Raw genomic sequence first — 25776 nt, 5'->3', positions numbered from 1 at the left:
TCTTAGAATTTGTTGACCCCTGTTAAGGTGCAGATGTGTGTAAAGTGGGTTTCCCATTTTTGCAATGCAATTAAAAATGGTTGAAGGCTTGTTGATTTTACTTATAATGCTTTGAAATTCAAAACCTGTATGTTACAAATGTTAAGGAGCAGTTGAACAATATCTACTCATGTATTTTTTGGAGCACTGCTTAAGCAGAAAGGCATGAAACAGACACTGAACAACTGAAAAGAAAACTAGAGTCATAAACAGATTTCAGTGCACACAGCTATGAAAAAGCATGAGAAAAAGCTTGCTACAGAGATACAAAGGTCATTCAGAAAAACAGGAAAAAATAGAGAAAGACTATTCGGTTCACCTCATAGTTAGTTTGAGGTGTTAGCGTGGTCAACTTGTTTAAAAGGCCAACACTGTGTATCAGTGTTAATTTTCTAACCTGGTCACAGCTGCTGTGGAAAGATACAGAAAACAATCACCAAAGATTTAGGAAGGATGAACAGGATAAAACCCGTAATAGCAGTTGGAATCTTTAAGAGAGGATTTACAGCTGTCTGCAGGAAGGATTGCAGAACAGAAGCAAGTAATAAACTTGTATGGTGAGCTTCATCTTGGGGTGGCATGGGATAAAATCACCCTAGAAAAAACTCTGTGAAATAGCCATCTCCGTGGCCATGAATTGATTACTTAAGGTTACAAGGAACATCTCAAGGTGTAGTCCAACCTTCTGCTCAAAGAAGGTCTGGTCTCATCAGGTTGTTTGGGGCCTTGTTCAGCTGTCTTAAACACTTCGCACACCCCTCTTGGCAATCTGTAGTTAATCATCCTCATGGTGTTTCAAAAATAAGAAATTTCCTAATACGTAGTCAAACTGATGTGTCTTGCCACTTCTGTAACTGTGTGTATCGAGCAAGTCATGGTCACCTTGTCCTTTTCTTTCCTGCAGGGCTGCTTCCTAGGCAGCTGTATACAGATAGATGTAGCTATACCTATATCTGTACTTGACTAGATCATATTAACCTGGGGATGTCTGTCTGTATGAGTTGGGGATCAAAGAAAGCAGGCTGGAAGGACAGACTGAAAATGTGTGTGCAGGCAGATGCAATAGAGTATTTAAATATTCACTCCAAAAGAAAAAGTTGTTTGTGATCCATAACATGCACACAGGAAAGTGGAACCACCTGAAATAAAGAAACAAAAGAGTTGAACCTTAAGTAGTGAGATAAATATCCCCAGGTCATGGTTGTGATGCATTGTTTTGTCAGCTTTATTTTTTTCAACCTTTGTGTGCACTGACAAGAACAGAAATCGTTCCAAGATGTGATACCTGCCCTAAAGCTAGCTGGAAAACACCCCCTAGCTACTGCGATTTCTGTCCTGACCTTGCAGTGCAGGTTTAATGGGTGTTAGCATGTCCTCACTGCTCAAAACCAAGTCTGATGATAGTTTTATATCGTTTCCTGACACTAAACATTCTTGCTGCCACTTTGGCTCCCTTTGTCCGCTGTGGAAACAAAGAAGGCAATGTAGCAAAAGTTCAGAAATGCTGAGAAAATTGAACTGAATTAGCATCATCTCCCTACTGTTCAGTCTCCTGCTTTCAGTCAGTTCAGAACTCCCTTCATGACTTTTTGTTTCTTTCTGTCTTTGGGTTTAGTAGCAAATAATTAAGGGTTGTGATATTTTCCCCTTTATCTGCATTTTTAGAACTCAATTGCTAAGTAAAAGAGGTTTCTCTGGTATTAGTGGGAATATGCTATACCCCATTTTTTTTTTCCTTAAAAGGAACAATTTAAGTTTATATCAGATTCTCATATGTTTTCACAATTTTCCTAATATTTTTTTCAGGTCATTGTGCTTACCTGGTAATCAAACAGATGGACTTAGTTTTAAGAGTGTTTTTTCCAAGCAATATGTGTCAAATGCAGGAACTCCTGTCAGTCCTTCTTATAGGCGAATTTGTTATTCTTGTTTAAGGTAGCTGTTTCTTTTATTTAAGGTTCAATTTCAACGTGTACTTGATTTTGAAATACTTTCCTCAGGGGTGGCTTTGCTAGCTGAAATAGCTTGTTCATGAAATTTACATGACTTTTTAAAAAAGAAAAAGGCAATAGTATGTATCAGTCTAAAATGCATGTATGGAGGCAGATTGCTCTAAACGTGTCACGGATGGTATACTTCTGATGGAAAACAAGTCTTGTGCTACAAACTCAACAGGTTTGTTGCACACAGCATCAGAGCTGTGTTAATTTTGCTTGTAATATGATGAAATTTGGTTCCAAACTTACTAAAATATCTTCTGAGAATAATAAATTAGATGTATTCTCTCTGACAATGACTGTTTCAAACAACTGATTTAGAACAGCCTTCTGTAAAAGTGGTCAAATCTTCCAGTGCCACAATTCAGACTTGCACTTAGTGCATGCTAAAGATGGGGAATGGGATTGCACTCTGGATGTGCAGCATAGGTTGTTTAAGTGATATGATCAAGGAGAGAAGGATATTTTTCAAGCCATGGGTTCAGAGGAACTGTTGTTTCATTCTACTAATAGAAAAAACAAGCTGTTTTGTTGTGTTGTTTTGTTGTGTTGTTTTGTTGTGTTGTTTTGTTGTGTTGTTTTGTTGTGTTGTTTTGTTGTGTTGTTTTGTTGTGTTGTTTTGTTGTGTTGTTTTGTTGTGTTGTTTTGTTGTGTTGTTTTGTTGTGTTGTTTTGTTGTGTTGTTTTGTTGTGTTGTTTTGTTGTGTTGTTTTGTTGTGTTGTTTTGTTGTGTTGTTTTGTTGTGTTGTTTTGTTGTGTTGTTTTGTTGTGTTGTTTTGTTGTGTTGTTTATCTTCTCTTTGTAGCAATGAGGGTCTTTTGGAAATAAGGACAGGGAATGTCAACACCACTCTTGTGTATTCCCTCATGTATAATGTTTTTTTCTTGCAAGTGGCCACGTTAGGACTGCAAGGAGGTGTCTAAAATGCAGGAATGCAGGGTGTTTTCTTATCTGGTGTGTGCAGGTGTGTGTGTGTGTATGGGGTGTCTGCATGGGAGAAAAGAGGGAAATAGAAGGAAGGAAAGGAGTATGTGAGTGTCCATGCCCATTTGAGGGATTATTTGAAATAAATAAATTGGAAAAAAAAAAAAAGCTTAAACTAAATGGGTGATCTGCATGAAACAGGGAATTAAACGTATTTGTGAGAAATATTCACATCTACTGCTGCTCTTGACTCGTGAACCAGTCCTTTAGAGACTATAATTTATTGGTAAACAGTGGCTGCATTTTAAGAGGAGAAAATTGTATTGAGGGAAATACAAGTGAGACAGGCTGATCTCAAGAGGATGAATCAACATATTCACAGCATACGTGGAAGGAAGAAGTATTGACAGATTTGGTAGCAAATGGCAAAAAGAAAAGCTGTTTTACCAAAGTATTTGGTGCCAGATATATCTTGTCCCTTGATCAGATAATTTTTTTTTAATTATACGAAATCTTGTTCTCTGAACTTCATAAAGAGTTTTGTGTAAAACTGTGTAGGAAATTGTTGAATAAGATGTGAAAATGAAGGTTGAAATGGCTAAGGACATGTTTAAAAAAGAGAGTGAAAAGCCCTACTTGTAAGGGAAGCATCAGTCTTAATGTGGATCCTCAGGGCCTGTCTTAAGACTTCTTTATTATGAAAGAAATGATAGCAAATTAGGAGACAGTTGGTAGCATGGAGGATTAGGTGATTGTGATTAGAAGAAGTGGATGGCCTTGATGGGTACAATGTCACAGGATGTGACAAAATGCGGTAGTGCTATGAAGCTCATGTGCTAATGAAAATTGTAATAAGTTTATATCTTTTTTCTCTGTAAGGTAGGTCTTCGATTAACCCCCAACAAGCTAGCCAGAAGCAATGAATGCAGTGAGGCTGTAGAACAAGCTTGGGTTTGCTGCAAAGGAACACACGGATGGTTATGAGATAGGGATGCAGCGGTATTGCAGTCTGTAATGCCCACGTGGGCTTGGAGTTAACTGCTAGGCTTGTAGATGCTCCTTGGTTTGCTGTTGTTGGTTTTCCTAAGGCATATTTTGCCTAGGTTTATAGCAGCTAGAGGGCTGGGGGAAAAAAATTCCAATACTGGAATTTTTTGGTTTCTGTAGACATCCATACTTAACTTACTACCTTAAATCACTGCAAGCAATTAAAAAAGGTAAAAGTAACTGCTGTTTCACTTCAGAATTTGAATAGTCTAAACTGAATAAGAATAAAGCTTAAGCTAGAGGTTTTGGAAAGGGCACAGAAAAAATATGCTTGTTCTTCAATTGAAAAAAAAATATGAAAAGACTGGAATTTTAAAAGCTTGAAATTGGTGAAGGATTGCTACTGAAAGGATTACTACTGTTCGGGAGTGCCTGTTACTGGAATAACATGAGAAATGCCTTAGTTGTTTAAAAATAAAATAAAAATCAATGTTGTCCTGTGTATCATCTGTCTTGGGCAGGGGAGTGGGAAAAGAGCAAAATGAATGCACAATATCCTTGAGTATTGTAGAGGCATCAGATGCTGTATCAGGTAGAAGATGAGAAATTCCTGGTTTCCTTCTCTGGAGATGAGTTACTGCATTGTGGTTGAGAAGTCTCAATGGGGAAAAACTCTGAAACAAACAGCACGATCAAGCGAGAGGTAAGTTTGCTTTGGGTCTGAGGGGGGAAATATGAGAAAAGAAAAGGGTTTTTTTATCTCCAAGATGCGCCTTGTTTTTTCTTCACAACAGTCAGATTGAAATATGATAGGTTTTCTAGATATATCCCAGATAACCTAATATTAGATTATTGATAAAAATCCCCAAACCAAAGAGTAAGCAAAAACTCTAAAGCTCTTCTCATTATGTGTGTGCACAAAGGAGTATTATGAACTCTTTACTCCTTGCTTTTCATAATGCTTTTAATACCTCAGTGTGTGCTCTAATAGAGCAAAATGGTGTATTCCTTAAAAAAAGTTTGGGTATCAGCAAAACATGTCAGGCTCAACATTTCACATCAGAATAATAACATGTTAAAAAGTGTGGGTACTTGAAAGGAACCTGACTATCTTTTATGTAAAATAAAATTCTGAACAAGTTTGTTCTTTTATGCTTTGATTGAAATGTCATGCATCTGTTTCTCAGAAAAAAATGAAATGAGATCACTGGGGCAATTCAGTAATCAAGTTCTTGGGTTCTGTAGCCATTGTCATTTTCTAGCCCTGGAGAAGAGAAAGGAAAGAAGCAAGGCATAAGGTTATAAAGCAGATCAAGCTCATACTTATTTAGGCCTTCTTGAAACGTGAAAACTGAATGCAAAGAAAGCTAGATTTTAGGTTGCTATATTTTTCACTAATTTGCATCATTTTCCATGATTCAGTGCAATTTGATCATATTAGCCTAAATCACTCTGCATGTAATACATAATGCTTTATAATTATAATAAAATGCACAGTAGGGTTGTTCCCAAAGGGACTATGTGCACTAGGTGAGCTTTCAATACTTGGCATAGATCTGGTTATCAAAATGATGTCTAGCAGAGATGCTGGGGTTTCTCGGGTTCTTGTACCGAGCTACATGATAATACCTCTGTTTCCATTCCCTGCCTTTTCATGCATACTTGCTTTGACAGGCATCAGGGGAATCACAAAGGCAGCAGATGGTCTGTGCACAGTTCCCTCAAGCATAAAACAACATTTCTGCACTTGTTGTCAGGACCTCAAATTGCACACTGTTCTATTTGATTATTTTCAAACTCTGGATTGGCCGTAGGGTCTCAGATGAGAAATATTTGCATACCACAAAGTGGGAGCAAGGGCTGAATTAAACTGGCAAGCAACTGGATTGAAACTAAACTCTAAGTAGAAGTTCTATGCACTCATTTTTAACCGGGTTTGATTCTATTAACTTCAACGAAAGCAATGACCTCTACAAAAATTTAACAAGATCAAGGTTTGTATGCAGTATGTGTATGTAGGTTTTTCCCTGTTTCTCCCTCACTTATCAAATATACTGAAGTTATATTTTTTATTATGCATGATAAATAGCACTGGGGTGGGGGAGACAACATGTATCAAGTAGATTTAAAATAAATATTCAGATATAGGATAAAGAATATAAATTCCAAATGCATTCCTTATCATTAATGATATTCTGTTGCAATTCAAGTAACTGTAATATATTGTTGAATGCAATTAAAAAAATAATAATCAGTTTGCTGTGCAGAAATTTTCCCCAGACACATTAGATAATGTCAAGTTTAAATCTATATGTGAGTCTACAGGGATACGCATGCAGATGGAGCTGTGGAAAGCCAAAGGAAAGATTTTCATGCGCCCACTGGGCTCAAACAAATTTGTTTAATCTGTTTTCCTGCTAGCTTCTGTTCTCAAGAACTTTAACTGCTTGCACATTCAGAGTTGCTTTGAAAGTGTTCAACATATAGAAAATGGATTGTCGTATCAAGGGAGGAAAAAAGGCATGAAGAAAATGGTTTGCAAATGATAGGAACAATTATGACATAAGACTGTGCAGAAGCCAAGGTACAAGTTCATTATCACATGAATTTAGTCTCAGACTGAAAGATTTTTCTCAAAGCATGAATCCTTACTTGGTCAGAGCTTCCTCTTTGAGCCATCCTCCCCTTTCTGCATGGGGAAATTACAGCATGATCTTATTCTTCATTGGAATGAGTACATTAGAGCAACTTGAATGCCTTGCTGTTTATTATTTTGTTAACAGAGGAGAGGGTGAAGACTTGGATTTCAGATTGCTACCTTGAATTGTATAAATCATAGCTGTGTTATCGGTCACTGAGTGTTAACTGGTGTTAAAGGAAATTTCATATGTTTTGGTAATTTTCTCTAGATTGCAGTGTACTGAGGATATTGAAGAAATGCTTAAGCTGAGATTCACCAGGGTCTTTTCAAGGGCTTTCTGAAATTCCATTCCCACCTTTGCATGTTTACATGGAATTCATGAATATAAACAGTTAGGATGTGCAATGCTTCAGTGGGTGCATATAGACAACATGCTAGTGTGTCCAAGCACTGATGAGAATTGCCTGAGTTTATACCCAGACAGTGGTAAACAATTTATTCTTTTTTTGTAAAGATGTTTTAAGGGTGTTTTTTAAAAGTAATTAAAAACAAACAAACAAAAACCCACTGATTTCTAAGAATGGGACTACGAAGGTGCTAAATACAAAAAAGATACTTACGTCGGTCACTTTTAATATGATTTTTACAAGTCATCCAGAATCTTATTTCATTGGATTCTTCCTCATGTATTCAGCATATCAGCATAGCAGACTGTAAATATGAGCGTACTCAAAATAAGTGATGCAGTAAGTTTTGCAAATAAATGAATAAATTTGCTCAGCAGAGCTGCATCCCACTTGTGTTTACAACGTGTGAATGTTACAGTGAATACGAACGAGCAGGAATACTTGCAGCAACAACAAAATCTAAGCAAACATTGAGATGGAATTTAAAAACACATTTAGAATGAAAATTATTCGGTGGTGTTAGTACAGACAGGACATATGGTATGTTACTGTTTTTTTCTCTAATGCTCACTTAGAATCAATGACATGACTCAATTTGAACAGCAGATCTCTTAAGTACTGGAGAATTGATGATAAACCTCTATCCTCCTGAAGATGGAAACATTGCTTTACACAAGAGTTTGTGTCTTGTGAAGCTCAAATACAAGCTTTTGTTTAATACTGAAACACCACAATACCTGAACTTTGTTGTTCCAAAAGAACAGTTAGTTTTGCATGTTTACTCAGCTGTAACTCATAGCAAGCTGTTAGTAAGGACTCTGTAGGCTAAGGTCTATTTCTCTAATAAAAGGGCGTTTGAACTTGTATCAGAAGAGAACGTGATAAAAAGAGATGAAATTCACCAAATTAGTTACTATGAATCTTCATGTAAATATTCATTAAATGGCTTGGAGATGTAATTTTGAAAATCCTTACAATATGGTCTAAATTCCCACTGCTAATTTATACAAGGTGTGCATAAGTGACCGAGCACCTTCCTTCATTAAGAATTTAGGTGTAATTTTCAACACTGAAAAAAATGCATTTTTTCTTCAGTTCCTCTCTTTTAAGTTCCCTCTTGATCTAGTCATCAAAGAATAACTAAACTGTAGGAAACCCCAAACACTGAGCTTGCGATGCAACTACGCTTACTAATTTGTGTGCCTTGTGTTCCACTAGATTTCCTGTAACATAAACCCCAGGTGCTAATAGGGTGGATTGAATGTGAAGATGTGCACATGTAGCTGCTTTTATTCAACAAGTCTGAATACAAGTTCAGCAACTGGAATGAGGGGCCTTTAGAGGAGCTTTCTGTGGATGGTTGCTGGAAAAGCTTGGGAATGCTGTGGTTAGTGTTTGGCTTTGAGAGTTTTTTTTTTAGTCTGTACTGATAATCTTCGTTCAAAAGATGCATCTGGATATGTGGAGCTGCTCCAGAGTGAGCTGGGCTGGGCATGGGCAGGGGCTCACAGCTTCTGCATGCTTTGTAATAGTCTGACAGATGTAGGGCTGTTGAGCTTTCAGGACTCTCCTGATGTGCAGGTGGATTTGGAGCATAAAGCCATGGAAGCAGGACGTTTTGCATGAGTGCTGGTACACTTGTAAGCTTCTCCACTTCACTGCAGTGCTGTAAACACAAAGCTGATTATTAAAAATAGCTTTGCTATTACAGACCGTATTATGTCATGAGCTGTTCATTGATTGATATTGGTAGGTGATGTTTTTGTTAGAACAATCAATGTTCTAACATTCTTAATTACAGATCAAACAGTCTTCCACAGAGCTCATTTTTTTCATTAGCTCCTAGATTTAAAATGCTAAAAGTAAAAGCAAACAAAACCAAAAATTACCATAACTCAACTGAAGGACCTTATTTCTTTACATGTTTGGTGACAGTGCTGTAAGATACAAGGGCAGTGTGAACATGACCATTTCTTGTGTCGCTTTTTAGCTGCAGACCAGCTCTGTGTTGGTCCTACAGATGGGCCGTCTGTAGCTAGATTGTACAGGGGAGTTCCTGAGTCTTATTTTTTCTTTTTCATCCCAAAGAAAACTGAATTCAGTGTACCTGCAGTTTAAAATATTAATGTAAAGTAACTCATGAAATCAGAAACAGGTCATTTGTGTATAGAGTAAGCTTGAACTGGTCTTTGTCTCATCTCTTACGTTATCTTTCATGTTAGAAGTTTCCAAATATATTGTGCATGTGTTTATTCAGATTTTGTCTGGTAGAATTTTACTTAAGCTTTCTTTACATTTTTTGTAATGGAGATTATCTTTTTATCTTTAAGTTATGCTCTTAATATGTATCTTGATATGGTTCTTATTTTGATTTTTTTTATATATTGGTGCTGCTTTAAAACTGTTGGAAATTTAAATAATTTTCATTTAAGTCTTTAAGTGTTCATTCTTTCCAGGTGCAAGTATTAAAAATAAAATGAAAACAAACAAACCAGCAAACACCAGGAAGTTATCAGAACTACTGACCTTCTCTTTTACTGCATCATCAGTCATGTTTTCAAAATTTATAGTTTCTGCTGTGCTTTGCTACATGAACTTTTTTTTTCTTCTTGGTTATTTTGATATATTTGTTACAAAGGTGTGATGTTAAGGTGAATGCCTGTTGGAAAGGGATGGGAACATAGACAATTGTTGTCAATAAAAAAGGACTGGGAACCCACATAAACATTGAGAAGAACAAAACTATTTTTCCTACTTGGAATGCAAATTTTCCTTGCTTGCTTAAAGGGATACTCATGTTACTTAGCCTTTTCAGAATAGCACTATGAAATGTTACCCAGTAGTGAGCAAGAAGCTCTTAAGTAAATGTTCTAAAATATGACCGAAAACATAATACTAGCTAGTAGTAATTCTCTAATTGGGTCAGCATTCTCTTCTTCTTTTGGCATCCACTTAATGATAGATCTGCAGGGGAGAAAAAAAAAAAAAAAAAAGGCAGTTATTTTATGCATGTAATGGGATATTTGTGGCCTATTAATATAGCAACAGGCCAGGTGTTAAAATGAGCTGTGTTCCTTACATGACTAAATTTAGGTAAGGTTTGATTTCTTTAAAAGAGTGAATGGTGAGTGGGGTGGGAGATTGGGTAATGTCAGATTGAAATGTCTATGTGAACATCGCATAGGGCATATATGAGAATTATTTTCTTGCTCCCTCTCAAAAGGATCAGTATGGACCACATACCTGCATGCTATGCACTTAGGATGCATAAAAGTCCAGACAAGTGCAAACAAGGTTTTACAGAACAATTTACACCACAAAGTAATACATGAAGATGAACTCCAGGTGAATTACATCTCCAGCACACAGCGACTAAGACTGCTGAATGTGCTACTGGAGAAATAATTTTATTCCTGTTGTGGTATAACCAGGCTGGCATCTAAGCGCTCCACAGCCATTTGCTCTCCCACACAGTGGGATGGGAAAGAGAATTGGGGGGGAAAAAAAGGCAAAAGCTTGTGGGTTGAGATAAAGACAGGTTATTAGGACAGGGAAGAACTGCTAATATTGCCAGTGCTGGCTTCCTTGGTCCTAAGTTAGCTAGCTCACGGGGAAGAGCTGTATCTGAATTGCAGTGGGAGTCATGGGAAAGTTGTAGCCTGTTAAATGTTTTTTTACAGTAATGATTACTTCAGTGTTTGTAGGATCTGCGAGGCTTATGTTGTCAGACCCATTAAACTGATAGCCCTCTCTGGATGGAACCGTTAGACTGAGAGTCCCAGATGATGAATGAGAGAGGTCACTGTACTGAGTACTAGTAATGTTACCGGCTTCAGGCTTGTAGGGGAGAATTGCAGGAACCAGAAAGTTAAAACATGCTAGTATTCCTATTTCTGTCCATTGCAGGTGTTTTTGCAGACTTGACAGCCCTTTAAAAAAGCCAGAAAGCTGATTTGCACCCATCTCCCCCAACAACCTGGTAAGCGTATGTGGTTGTGTTTTATTATAAAATAAGATGTCATTATTTGCCTTACTAATTATTTAGCCAGGAAAAGAACCATCCTTAATAGATCAATTTTATTGTTAATATAATTGTTCTTCTAAAGGAATTTGCCTGCTGAATTACCTTTGTAACTTTCATCTAATGAAGATGTAATGATGAAATTGAATGTAGTAATCTGAGAGAAGGAAGACGATTTGCCTAATGTGGTCCTTTTGAAATGATTCTTGGCTTGTTGGCAATGGCATTTTGAGCATTTTCTGGGTAAAATGTGTGGTAGCAGTGTGACAGCATGGCATAGTATGTAGCAGTGTTACAAACAAAAAACAATTTTTTATTTTGAAGGAGTGATTTGGAATTGAAGGAGAGATTGAAAATAATAAAAACATGCTGAAATATTAAAGTTTGTAATTTATCTGACTGCTATGGAGAAAAGCACCTAACATCCCATAACAGTGTTGTTAGTGGCAGGTCTGCATAGAGTTTCTACAGGGAAAGTTACCTGTAACTTTCAGTATTGGACTAGAACTTTGTCACCTAAATCAGTTAGAAGTTTGCTTTGTGTGTCTCTGTGGTAGCAGGAATTTGCTGTAGCTGTTCCTCTGCAAATAAAACCTGGTACAGGTGAAAATTTGGTAAAATAAAGTTAAAAAAGAGTGTGTTGTTCTGGTTCAAGAGAAGAAGGTGTGGGGAAATTAAATAAACTTCATACAGTCCTTCTGAAAAATGTCTTTTCTACTGGTAGTGCAAATGCTTTTACCTTGAGGTATGACCATTGCCATGAGAAGTTTTCTGAAACATTTCTTATGTGAGGTGCCTAGTATCACTGGCAGTGGAAATAAAGTGTGTTTTTTAAATATTATTAAAATAGAAATTGCTAGAATAATTCCTTGAAAACATCTTTATACGTCCACCATAATTTTCTAGTTTTACCAATCAGATGTATCATATTCTTTCATGTTCTAGTCTTTTTATTAATGCAGAAAAAGCATCTGAAAGCTTTCTGTATTGTTCAATAATTGTTAGTGTTCCTCAAATGTCACAGTCTGTGCAAGAAGCAAGGAAAGCAATAGCTTAACTGTAGATAACTGCTCTAACACCTAGCAACATATTTTTCTCATTCAGTGTGTCCTTCGCATACTTTGCTCATTTTTTTCGTCATATGCTGCCAAGTTGTGAAGCTTCTGCAGGAGATGGTATTCAGCTACTGTGGTCATGCCCCTTTTTTCTTTGTTGTTGTTGCTTTATTTTATATTTATTTTTTATTATTATTTTTATTTTATTTAAAGCAACCTGGTTGTATAGCATCGGAACAATTTCATCCTAGTATTTGGGACTTCTTTTTAAAATACGTCAGATACTAAGTTACGTGTCAGCCACAGGAAAATGAGTGACTTTGCAACTGAGTGTTAAATGGTGTTTGTGTGGAGGAGAATTTGTGCTCTTTCTACTCAAACTTTTTTTTTTTTTTGAGGGGGAGGGGTGTCTTCCTGACCAGCATTCTATTTTTTTCCCTAAACTTGTTTTCTAAATTTAGATTTAAAATAAAGTTGACTCTTCTAAAGTTAAATGAGAGTTAATGCCATAATAGAGATAATTAGTACAATGGGAGCTGTTTTTCTTGATGAGTTGAGTGTTTGTTTTCATAAAAACATATCATTCATAAAGAAGTGAGGTAATATCTAACATTATGTAGCTGTCTGTTCCCAGAGCTCTGAGTACATAGTCTCTAAATGGCAGCAAAATCAATCAATACCACTCAAGAGTATGCTGAAAAAAAAAAAAAAAAAAAAAAAACGAAAAAAAAACCACCACAAACTGAAGCTAAGAAGTATAAAAATAACTGCAATAAAAGTATCTGCAACTCATACATAATCGATGCACAAATTGTTTAGCACCTCAGACATTTGTTCTGGAGATGGACAGTTGGTGTCTAGGTTATTTGACTGATGCTGCGAAGTCTTTGGTGGTCCTGAGAATGTCTCCAGCATGCCCTAAAAGTGGATTTGGAACGCATTTGGATTCAGGTTCCCTGATCCATTAGCAGCTTGATACTTTACAGGTTAGGTTGTGGCTGAGATCTGCAGTAAGCATGTGCATGTACCTGTATTCTACCACGGAACTGTGTTGCTCTAAGCTATAATTGTACTGCTACAAGCAGGCAGATTGGTTAATGTTGCTGGTCATCAATTTTCTAGATAGGATTCCTCCATCCTACTTTCTAGTTCTGCTCCAAAATGCTTTGTCTGAGGGGAATTTCTGCATTGAGTTTTTGCCAGTTGGTGACTTAACTTTTCACTAGGCTTCATCTCAGCTTTTTTTTTTTTCTGTCTTGACCTACAAGGCTGTATGGATTTCTTTATTTATATGTATACATTTTATATATACATATAAAATGTATATGTATACACTGTGTATATATACATTTCTCTTGCAGATCATATTGCAGTTAATTTGGTTGCATTAAACATATGGATTAAGGTTTGCAGGTGTCTTTGTTTCATCTTTTCTTGCACGAAGATAATTCTCACAAAATTGCTCTCTCTGGGCCACATCAAAGAAAAAGCTTTATACTTAAAAAGAGAAATAGGGACTAATTGCCAAAGATACAGCCTGCAATCTATCAGCTAAACTTCTCTTTGTAATGAATTTTCACAGAGCTTCTATGCCAGTGTTAAAGTTAATGGCTTAATTATCTACTATCAAATAAATATGAGTATTTTAAGTGGCTGCTGAAGTGTTTTGTCTTACAATTTTTTAAATGTTGGTAACACTTGAGTTTCAAATAATGTTGCTGAGTATATGCTTGCTACCATGATATAACTGTTGGAGAAAGTAATTCTCCAATATAGAAGATAACAATGATTATGATGATCTAATATGGAGAAATTATCTGTGAAAAGCTATTAAAGGCAGAGCTGCTTTTCATTTTCTTACAATTACCTTTTAGGACACAACTTTCTGTTCATCCTCATGGTAACAAAAATAGGCTATATTAACAGCTTTAGACATAATACTATGAACAGTTTTTAAAATATTAAACTGATAATCTTTGTAGGCTCACAGTTGCCCATTTTTTCTTTCTAATTATTTCAAGTTCTTTTCCCTTCTATCAGCCTATGTAGGGGCTCTTTGACAATGTGGTCATTTTGTCACAGCAGTGAAATACCTGTGCAAATCTACGTTAACTGGATATATTTGTATAATTTTGGCTTTCTAAAAGTTAGTCAGTAGACCTCCACAATTTGTATTGGAATGTTTGGACCCAGCCTTTGAAAGTATGTCTAACTTAGTGACAAATGATGGAAAGGGCAGTGATAACCTGAGCTCTGCTGTGCAACACTTATGCCAGGCTAGTTTGCTGGAATATTTTAGCCATAATAACGTACTGTGATTATTTTTAATACAAACATCTTGTCAGGTAAAGACAGATTTAACATGCCTAAATTTAGGTTAAAAATCCTGCAATTTATTCATCTCAATTCTGATATTTATCTTAAAGCATTTGAGACCTTCCAGTGGGTAGGATGCTAAGCACTGTGTCTCAGTAAAATGAACATCTGATGGCAATAAAAACAAAATGGTGTTCAGATCATCGTCATTTGAGAGTGGTGGAGTTGAATATCTCTTCTGGATGTTAGTGTGACTTTGAAAAATGATTGTCTAGTGGGAATTTCCAGTCTGTGGCTTGTGGACTGTTAACAGGACAATCAGTGGCCATCACAATTGACTATCTGTATTAAATTATCACTGAATGATGTAACAAAGGTTATTTTGTTAGCCTGAACATAAGTTGTGAAGATGCCCTATTTGTTATCTAATAAGAAAAAATTGAAGCCTGAGCCAAGTCCTTGGAGAATATCTGAAGGCTGCAAAAAGATAGCAATTTTGTTTTCAAGCAGAAAAGCTCTTTCTTGTTACCAGTAATGAGGCTGCTAGACCAACAAAAATTGCAGCAGGACAGTCATATGTAGTGAAAGAGGGAAATGTAGTAGAATTTGCTACAGAACTCATGTTTTTTGATGCTTTTTCCCACTATTTTAAGGATTTCTTTTCTGGTAGGCATGTTACAGAGCCTACTGTTAAGTAAAACAACTGCAAATGGATCTCTTAGCTTTTTAGAATTGCAACCTAAGTAAAATTTCAGCAATCAATTGCTATACCCATCAAAAGAGGTTGAAAGACAAGAGAATCAATGACTGGGTACAATTACTGTCCATGTTTTAGAATAAAACATGCTGCTGTTCGCCTATTTCTCCACTTACTTTAAATGGGCAATATTGTTTGTCTGGCATATAGATTCATCATAGACTATACCATATTAATATGTGATTTTAAAATGGCATTTTCCTGAATCCAAGGTATTTATTAGACTATTCAGAAACCTCTGCAAGTCTTCGAAGCAGTGGGGTGTAGCTGCACTGTGAGCTCTGGGTTCTTGCAGCCTAGCTGCTGGGTGGCTTGGGTCTGGTTTTAAGGGGTGCAGGAGTGATGGACTTGAGTGCCTGTTTTCCCTATCTGCATTTGGGGGCTGGGGAGAGTAACTTTTGTTGTAAACAATGTACTTTGTTCAACGTAACTAAATCACTAGGCACCAAAGAGAATTGACCAAAGAAAAAATATTTAACGAACAAGAATTAATATTTGATTCATTTTTAAATACACCAATACATGACTTAGCTCAGATGATATAGTGGTGTGACAGGACAGGTGGGTTGTCAGAATACATGTAGACAAAACTGGTCACATTGGACTCATCTCTTATCCTTATTCCAATATGACAGCCTTTTTATTTAGATAGTACTTACAATTAGGCCATTCAGTCCCTTCCACAGCATGCTTTAGTGTATTCAAATCTTAGTTAAGTAAACAACAACTTACTGGAGGGGGAAAAAGAGTATAAGTCTACAACAAATTAATCTAACCTATAATGAGAGGTCAAATAAAGCATTGTGTATTAAAGGTAAATAGTGACCCTAGACACTCTATTACTCTAGCTTGGTGGTGAAGATTTCTGAGAATGACATCACTTATAATGCATTTATTGTACCTGGGGAGACTAAAGAATGTGTACATCAGTAGAGGAGTGGTACCTGATTCTTTGTATGGTTATTGTCCATGTAGAAAAACATGAATTGGAAACTTAAAAAACAAACAAACAAAACTATTTCAGCCTACATAACAATATACATATATGTAACTTCACGTGTCTTGGAGAGTTGACAGTAAGAGGCATGAACTCCATAATGAAGATGTCTAGTAATTCAGAGGTTCTTAAACGAAACACGTTAAACTGTGCATCACATTTCTGCTGATAGCAAGTCAATGCCATCAGAGAACTTGAGGTTTTAAATTAACAAATATAGTTGCCGTCTCACTGTTCGAGTGGAATGGTGTTTAAGGCAGTTACAATTTATATAAGAAATGCAACCAGTGAGTTAAATTTGTTAACATGTTATATCAATGGACAGTAGGCTGAAGGAGGAAGTATAATAAAATAATACAATCGGTTGCATGTTAGGTAATTCATTTATTCTGATGGCATTAGTTTCACATGTGCTGCTCAGAATTATTTTTTGTTCCTTATTCATAAAATTAAAAAAAAAAACAAACAACAACAACAAAAACAATAACCAAACTTTAATAGGTTTGAAGAAAAGAGAATATGTTGTTTGAACTCAACGAGATATACTTTGGCTATTATCCCTATAACATCTACATCAGAAAACTTACTCTAAATATGTTAATGTATTATATCTTGGAGCAGTTCCTAAGATCTGAGATTCTAAGTTCTAGAATTGCAAGTTCCAAAGACTTGATGCTAATTGGTATTAATGAATTACTATTCATTAATAGTAAGAATGTATTTAAGAGCAATTCAACATATGTGTAGGTTGATGGTGTTTTTTTTCAAACAAACAAAAAAATGAAACCAAAAACTGAAGGTTGTCAGTGGCTATCAGATATTATATTAGCTCTAATACTGAATTTGTCAGATGTGAATTAACATGATTTTTTTTTTTAACGGGTTAAAGCAGCAAAAATAGCAATGTGAACTATTAAGAGAATGTGGTATGCCTCACACTAGCAACTCTAGAGGAAAGAATTTGCTGCTCTTTTCTGAAAAGACCATAAGATAAATAAAACTGTCACTTCACCTGAATCGCTGACTACAGGAACAGGCTTTGAATGTTGTCTAATCTAAGTAGCCAGGTATGTTCTAGTTGGTGGTTCATCTCCCAGGAAAGAGAAACTGTGTTCTCATTAGCTAGCACTTTTTTTTAATGTTCAGACTGCTGCTAAACTGGCTATGTGGTTTCTGTTGCAGCACTTACTGTTGCTCTTTTAATGAAATATTATAAGAACATTACACGCAGTCTTTCAGATGGGTTGCAGAACTGTATCTGTCCCAGGAGTTGTCCTCAGTTTGGTGTTCTGGAGAAGAAAGCCAAATGAAGGGCAGCAATTAAGTGTGGGCTGTATGAATAATGTATGTTATGTTCATAGGTGTGGTCACGTACTTCGCCTAAGTTGCTCTTCTCCTTAGGTTGTACATGCAGCAGTAAAATGAGATTATTTTTTTTTTCTAAACTGCAACGACACATATCTGATAGGAAGTCCTTGATGCAGATTTTACAGGAAACCAAATTCACATATAAAGAAAATGCTTTATTATTTCACTGTGCTCTTCAGAGTTGTTTACCAAATAAAATTGTTAGATAAAATCTAAAGGAACTGGTAATAAAGCCATGCCTGTTTCTTAGGTAAATTCATATGCAACAGTCCAGTGGTGTAGATGCATTTCTGGCTTCCCTTTTCCTTTACTGTACTTCTGTTCTCCTGTCTGTCCTCCTAGAAGTAAAGTTCATTTTGACGTTAAACAGAATGTATTTATGATATACTTCTAAAATCAACACAGGTTTTCTACATACACTAAGCATCTTTACTATTGAAGCATTTTGACAACATCAGAAGTGCAAATAACACCAGTGAAAGGTGACATAAGGCATATATTCAGATGTGTTCTTTGTCTTGGAAAATGTTAAGCACAGGTTGAGTTAGAAGAGATGGAGAGGCTTCACTTAATTAAACTGACTGTGAATACGGACTGGTTTGTGTCCCCTCCCCGTTTTTTCCTCATATCTACTGCAAAGCAAACTGAGCATCTAAGAACAGAATGCTCAGCCTTATTTTCTTAATAGTCTTTTAGCCTGTTCTCATAAAAGCAAAGGGCTGATAACTCAGCTAAAGCTACCATAGAGCTACTTTGAATGCTTACCATAAGCCATAGCCACGTTTTGGCTTAGACTTATAAGTATTGTCTATGAAAGTTATCCAAACCCTGATTATCATTACAATTTAGCAAATTAGACATAATGATATTAATCCTTGTTTGTGGTTGCAAAATTTAATTTGGACTGGTTTTCTGGTGTTATTGAGACAGATATTCCCAAATTATGAAATCATTTACAATATGAAAATAAGTCAAAAAAACAGAGGAAAAAGCAGCCACTGCTACAATTCTCTGCTTTAAACTCACAAAATAGTTCTCCTGACTCCTTGTTCAGATGCTTAGTTCAAGGTGAATATTTGTGCCCATGTCGTTGTGAATGGCTTATCAATAACTCGACTGATGTACAGGCTTGAAAAAGCTAATCATGTATATACGGCACAACATTGGTGATAATGTTAATTTGCTGTAAATGGTTTCAGTTCTAGAGGGTTCCCTGCTCTTGACAGAATAGTTCTGGCTGCAACAGTATGAATGCAACTAAAACTTGTATGTGCCAGTAAGGCTACAGCAGAAGCACAAAACAAAGCAGGTAGCATAAAGTACATCATGGGGGAGTAGCACTGTGTCCTCAATTCTAGAAGGCAAGGAGAAAGGGGAAGGTATGAAATGAGGCAGAAGAAGGGACTGATGTACATTGGTCATGAGTGGGGTAGGTTGGGACCATGAGAGCAGGCCTTCTGCTTCAGGGAGGTGGTGTGTGTGCTTGCAAGGTGTAGGCATTGAGGTCGGGTGCCTGCATTCTCCAGGATCTGTTGTGGTACTGCTGTTGTTGATGCTGGCAACTTCACTGGGATCAGAGCAAAGAAAAATGCCAAGAAAGCCAGTAAAAACTTCTGAACTTCTAATTGAACAAGTTAGCCTAAAATGATTTATTTTATATTTCTTAAGATCCTGTTAAAAGTACAAAAATTCTCAGAATACCTATGGAAAGTATGTAGTTCCTCAGAACAGATTCAAAAAATACTTTTCAAACTTGAACTAAGGACACCAAAACTGAAAATCATTGTGCTGAAATTCTGAAGTCATCTATCTTTGCATAATTATCCATCTCATTAGGAAAGCCCTTCAGAAGTTGTGTATTCTTCCCTCTTCCACCTTTTCCTTTTCATTTTTTAAAAATGTACTAACATGGTTACACCTTTGTTTCCAGAATTCATACCATGCGTCTTAGTGGAGAAGCAATTATAAACAAAAGCAAGTGACACGAGAGAATCTTCAGCTATTGCAGCACCAAAACTAGCTAGTTGATAGGCCTCATGACGTTGTGGGTGTTGGCAGGACTGGCATCAAATAGTTCAGTTTAAATGCAATGTAATTAAAGGAAAACTTCATCCCACATAAAAAGACTAAAGAAATTAATGTTTGGTGGTGTGCTTCTCTAGATTCAAATTTTAACAAGTTTCCAGCACTGTTAACCTATGTTCGATTAAGTAATTAAAGGAAAAGAACACTACAGTGGATAGACCCTGGAAGATGTTTTGTTTTTGTTTTTGTTTTTTTTTTTTAGTATATTCCTTGCACTTCCCATGAGACAGATTGCAGATGATGATACTAAGAGTAGTTGTGTACTTGGTATTAGTTGTAACAATTTTTTCAGATTCCATGGTGTTGTCAGGAATGGTAATCCCAGAGTTTTGACCTTTTCTGCTTATGTTCCATTGGTAAAATTTGATAAAAATTTAGATTCCAGCAGAGTTGATGATAGCAAATTTGTACTTCAGTGTATTGTCTGACTAAGCTAGTATATAACCTGGGCAGAGAACTCTTAAGAAGCCCCGGTCTTTAAGTGGTATATTAAGCTTTGCCTTAGGTATTATCAGTCTGCTACTTGAATAGCTGACAATTCTTAAAATTATTACCTGTAATAATCCAAAAGTGATCTGTAGCACAGATATGATCCTCTGTTATTATGTGATAAAGGAAAATACTACTTTACTGTGTTCAAGATCATTTGATATGAGAATAAGAGAGCTCTCACTTCTATAGCGCTAATTTATAGTCATCTGTGATAAAATAGAAAGTCATCACGGATATTAAGTGCAGCATATGGTTCTCTATAATAAAATTCATGTTGTGCTCTACCCTTTAGCCTCCACCATATGGTTTTGATGTAATTTGTAGCTATTTGTTATACCGGATGATTTTTTTTTTTAAACATACGTAGTTATTTACTACTGAAAGTCCACAAAAACTACTGTGCTTCCTCCCCACACTGTCATTGGTTAACTCATAAATCAAGAGTGTTGATCAATTGTATTTTACTTAGTCTACAGATCATCTTCAATAGATTTTGGATTTACATGGTACCTATTAAAGGGTTCAGTTGAGTGTTCTATTTTAACTGTAAGAACAACTTTATTCCTTCCAAAGATATGCTCCGTCACTTGAAAGTTGCTACATATCTTGGTTATTTATGGAGAAATTTTATATCCTGGAGCAATGTGGATAGACTATCAAAAAGCAGTACTGGGGCAAATAGGCATATGCTTGAACTAGTAAGTGTGAATGTGATGTAGGAAATCTTGGGCATGATGATTGTGAGAGGTTCAAGGATAACTTTAATGTATAGTGTTTCTGTTTGGTAGTACTAGTACTTAATATTTTATAGATGAACCATATGGATATTTCCTGTAAATATGTATGCATGCCTCTTCTCAGAGTTGAAGCATCAGAGATGTCTCTCTAAGTCGTTGAATGTAGTTCTTACAATATTTATACATTTTACCTGATCTTTATTTAAAAGCATGGGTTCAAGTGAATCATTCAGCTCTGCAATGCAAGAGGTGGTATTTGAACATTTTTTTGTTTAAGACTTGCCTTACGTAGGCCAAAATATGGGATTTGAATGGTCCAACCAAACTTATGTTTACAAAATACAGCAATTAAAGTTTATTTTTTTCCTCTCAGCAAGGGGTGCTGTTACTGACACTTTCTCCACTCTTTAGAGAATGTGCATATTCATTAATGCTTTGCTTTTCTGGATTTTAATTCGTTTTGCTTTTTTCTTAGTGAAAGATTAAGGTGGGAATATATCCTGGTGTATTGAGTTTTACTTGGAGATAACTTGTGGAAGAGTGACACTGGAAAAATGCTTTTTACAAGTATGCAAAAATTAGGATGTTTACTTAAAGCATATGGAAAGATACGAATAGTTTGACTTGGTCGAGGTACTTCTGAAAACCTCACATGGGTGTGGTTTCTGGGGTTCTTTTTCTCAGTCCTGCTGCACCAGAGGTGCTGTGAGAGTCAGTTTTCTTACAGCACTAATGCGGAAAACAAAAAGTGAATAAGCTTGAGGGGAAAGCTGAACCCTTATAGAATAAGCGAAGCAATGATACATGAGTCCTGACAGTTGTATCCTAAATCACCTCACTCCTTCAAGCTGCTAGAATACTGAGCCACGGATGTACTGCTGGCTGCCACACTACAAGGTCTTTGTACTTTGCAGGGATGGATTTTCACAAAGCTTGAAGGATTCCCTGTCCCTAAAACCTCTGTCCATGTGACCAAATTTTGGATTTGACCAGCAAGTTCAACATGTATGGGGGGACAGATGGCACAAGTGTTTCCTTAGGAAAAGGGGCTGAACAGTAAGCAGCTGGTAACTGTTGAGAAAAACCCTGAAAGTGGTGGAAGTCTAGCAGCTGCAAATGGCTGCACATTTTCAGGGAGACCCCTGAGTCTTCACCTTGGTTAAGTCATGGGACAACTCAACAATGTTATAAAACATCTATACTGCTGATCGTCTCCTGTATGCATTGCTCTTGCAGAGTCTGATGAGATTGTACAGTATGAGGTGTGTGGTGATCTTGGCAATTACTTAATTTCAAGATGGCTGTACATCAATATTTATTAGATTTTCATCTGTTTGCAGCATGTACAACTAGTTCAATATACTCTTCTGTAACGACTCAGTATGACAAATGACCTAAAATGTAGACCCTTTGCAGAAAGACTTGCTGAATCCAAAGTTTTATCCTCTTATTAGGTAATTGAATAGTTACTGGGCCTTCTAAATGCCTGTAATTTCCAGGAGTAGAGAAAGATGATGAAATAGACTTCTCACTGTAAGGCAAAAGGGCCAAAACTATGTATGTATTGGACTGAAAGTGGAAATCTTAAATACATACATTCTAGTTTTGCTATAACTTTAAAGGAGTTTAATAACCCCAAAACTGCCTTATGAACTAGAAAGATTTAGTCTACTGTCTATAACTACGTTTAAGTGCATTCTGAAAACGTTAATATGGCTCGATGCATCTTGCTACTTCAGGTATCTTGTATTCAGGGTATCTTATTTTGTGTAAAAATGTATGGAGGTGCTTTTAGATGAATAAGTTTATATAAACTAAGAAGAGAAAAATCTTGATCCAGTGTAAATCTTTTTTTTGTTGGTAGCTGCTTTTACTGAGCTGCACAACTACATACAGCATACTGCTGGCCACATCTTCTTCCATATATGCCAGGCAGATTACACATAATTACATTATCCCAGCTCCACCTTGTTTCACAGGATTAGTTTACTATGGTTTTGGTCATCTTGCTTTAGCATTTCTGTACACGTTGGGAGTTGATTTTACGCTTAAACCAAGAATGTTTATGGCCACTTCTAACTGTGTGGCCATTGTAGATTTGGAGCAGATGGCCAGAGCACTGAGCATTGGTGGTTGCGGTCCTAAGGCCAGCAATGATATCTTGGGTGCCTGCAGCCAAATGACATCTTTATACTTGGTATATGGGTAAATGTGATTGAGCAATGTCCTGCTGTATTTAATGCACTTGACAGACAATTTGTTGAGTACATCTGGACATACTATATCATTTGGGGAATTTTAAAATAGATCTCCTGGTGGGCTTTCAGCAGTAAGCATAATGGATGGGGGAGAAAAGTGCTCTCTCTGAAGAAATTCAAAACCACACTGGAGGTTCTTGAGCTTGATAGGAAAGTGACACTAGTCAGCAAAACAATCATGCTAGTCTCACAGCCTATATGTTTATATCAAACCACCAGTTGTGTGGTGGCTGGTGTGCTGGAATTAAATCGTCTTTAAGGTTGCTTTCAACCCAAAACATTGTATGACTCTATTGCTATGCAGCAAGTAGTGTATTGGGAATGTTCTGGAAAGAAATTTTGTGGCAAAAGTCTTAAAATAGTTTAATACTCAGTCATTCTCCACGTGTAAAGACTCTGAAAATATTCATTATTAAATGCTGGGCAGGTAGTTAGGTGAATACAAAATTCAAGGCAACTAGATGTTGCGAAACCATTTGTTGTCGACGGAAGGAAGACACAGACGCTCAATATGAGTGATCAGTGAACTTCGATTTATTGGATAGCTCAGTCGTCTTTTATCTAATTCAATATAATTAGCTCATACATATTGCAAAAGCTAAGCTCATGATTGGTTAGTGCATTTCTCTATTCTATCAGCTAGTTTCCCACCAAAATAACACAGTTAGTACTTTCCCAGCATACCAACAGATATCACGTTCTTGTACCTGAAACCTCCCTGAAACCTCCCTAAAACCTCCCAGAACTTACATTCCTTCCCAGGCTGCATTTACGTATTTTCTCAGGCTCATTTGAGCTGTGTTCGATACTTTGTTAACTCGCGGCCTCCCAGCTGCTCAACATCCACATGACCTACTTCAGTTACCCATTCCTCCACAATTCCCCCGTTTTTATTTTGGGCTACAAACACCTTCTTTGTGAGGTATTCTAGTTTCCTAGATAAGCAGCTAAAGACTACCTGCGCAGCAATTATAATCAATATAATTATAAGCAAAAAGCGAAGTCCCTCTTTGATTAAGTTAAAAACCCATCCCCCTACATTTCCAAAGACAGATTTAAGCCAATCATCAAACCAATTATTCTGTATCGTAATTTTTTGTGTATGATCCATTAACCATTTTAATTGATTGTGAATTGATTGCCCATGATCAGAGAGATTAAAGCAACACATTCCTTCTACATCTTCACACCCATGTCCTTGAGCTAGTAGCAAGAAATCAATTGCAGCTCTATTTTGTAACACAGCATGTCTTATGCTCCCCATATCTTGCGACATTTCAGAAAGAACTTGTGTTGTTACATTTGATTGTTTAACAGCCCGACAAGCAAGCCTATTAATGTTAGTCAAAGCGTGTGCAGTTCCCACACCAGGCACTAAAGAAGCAAAGAATCTTTTTGCTGGACCCCACAATTCTACATTATCATTGCAGTCAGAACCCAAAGTTTTTAATTCTCGTTTAATTCTTCTGCTCCCTGTCGAGTTCTGCCACGAGTGCAAATCTGGAACGAAAAGTGTGAGTCGTCCTAGGTAACACGGTCCCCCAAAAGCATTAGCTGGGGTATCATAGCAGGATTAGGTAATCCAGGTTGCAGTGCTCCCATAGCACACATCTGATTATTAACTGCTCGTAAGTCATGTAGCAAACGGTATTTCCCTGATTTTTTGGGAATCACAAAAATCGGAGTATTCCAAGGGCTTGTTGACAGTCTCAAATGCCCTTGTTGATACTGTTCCTGTACTAATTTATGAGCATGTAAAAGACTTTCCCGTTTTAGTGGCCACTGCTCAACCCATACAGGTTCATCAGTTTTCCATTTAAGTGGGATCGGGAAAGTCCAAGCAATGGCCACACCTAAAAATTTTGATGATCTGTCGTGAGAATTGCTCCCATTTGGGCAAGGATATCTCGCCCTACAGGTTCTTGAGCTTGATAGGAAAGTGACACTAGTCAGCAAAACAATCATGCTAGTCTCACAGCCTATATGTTTATATCAAACCACCAGTTGTGTGGTGGCTGGTGTGGTGGAATTAAATCGTCTTTAAGGTTGCTTTCAACCCAAAACATTGTATGACTCTATTGCTATGCAGCAAGTAGTGTATTGGGAATGTTCTGGAAAGAAATTTTGTGGCAAAAGTCTTAAAATAGTTTAATACTCAGTCATTCTCCACGTGTAAAGACTCTGAAAATATTCATTATTAAATGCTGGGCAGGTAGTTAGGTGAATACAAAATTCAAGGCAACTAGATGGTTTGAAACAGGTGCTACTAAGAAAGAATAGCTGGCTTAAAAGATTTAAGAGTCCTGCAATAGTATAAGCATCCACAATGTGGGAGCTCCAGTGGGTAAGCACTTGGCATAAATAGAAATAGTGAAAACTTTATTTAGAACCCTTAATGAGACTTTGAAGGTGGTATGATTTTTTTTTGTCTATGCCTGTAGATGAATGAGTCTAAAAATGTGAAGAGCTGAATAAAATTAGGTGGTGGAGTGGGATTGTATCATGGGTGGGTGCTGTGTTTTTTTGTGAGGAGGAGGAAGAAACAATACACATATACCACAGTTACTCTTGTATTTGAATAAACATGGTGTTTAGGCATAGTTTTCCTTCACTAACTTGAGCAATAAAATAGTCACTGTAGTGTAATGCAATGCTCCAGTCCTAACTAAACTATTGTGCTGTTTTTTAGTTGCAAT

At 36.6% G+C, this 25776-nt stretch overlaps 1 long non-coding RNA gene across 12 annotated transcripts in view; it reads left to right on the top strand.

Annotated features, from left to right (window-relative positions):
- The window catches only part of LOC106019051 (uncharacterized), a 351120-nt gene that overhangs the window by 36383 nt on the left and 288961 nt on the right, over positions 1-25776 (top strand). For all 12 annotated transcript variants that reach the window (XR_011810791.1, XR_011810792.1, XR_011810790.1 and 9 more), the window contains one exon: positions 10901-10973. This is a non-coding gene — a long non-coding RNA (uncharacterized lncRNA). The remainder of the gene's footprint in view (positions 1-10900; positions 10974-25776) is intronic.

Source organism: Anas platyrhynchos, chromosome 7 (assembly GCF_047663525.1).
Source record: "Anas platyrhynchos isolate ZD024472 breed Pekin duck chromosome 7, IASCAAS_PekinDuck_T2T, whole genome shotgun sequence".
Taxonomy (NCBI): Eukaryota; Metazoa; Chordata; class Aves; order Anseriformes; family Anatidae; genus Anas; species Anas platyrhynchos.
The sequence above is the reverse complement of the archived record's forward strand: the minus strand, read 5'-3'. Positions and strand labels throughout refer to the sequence as shown.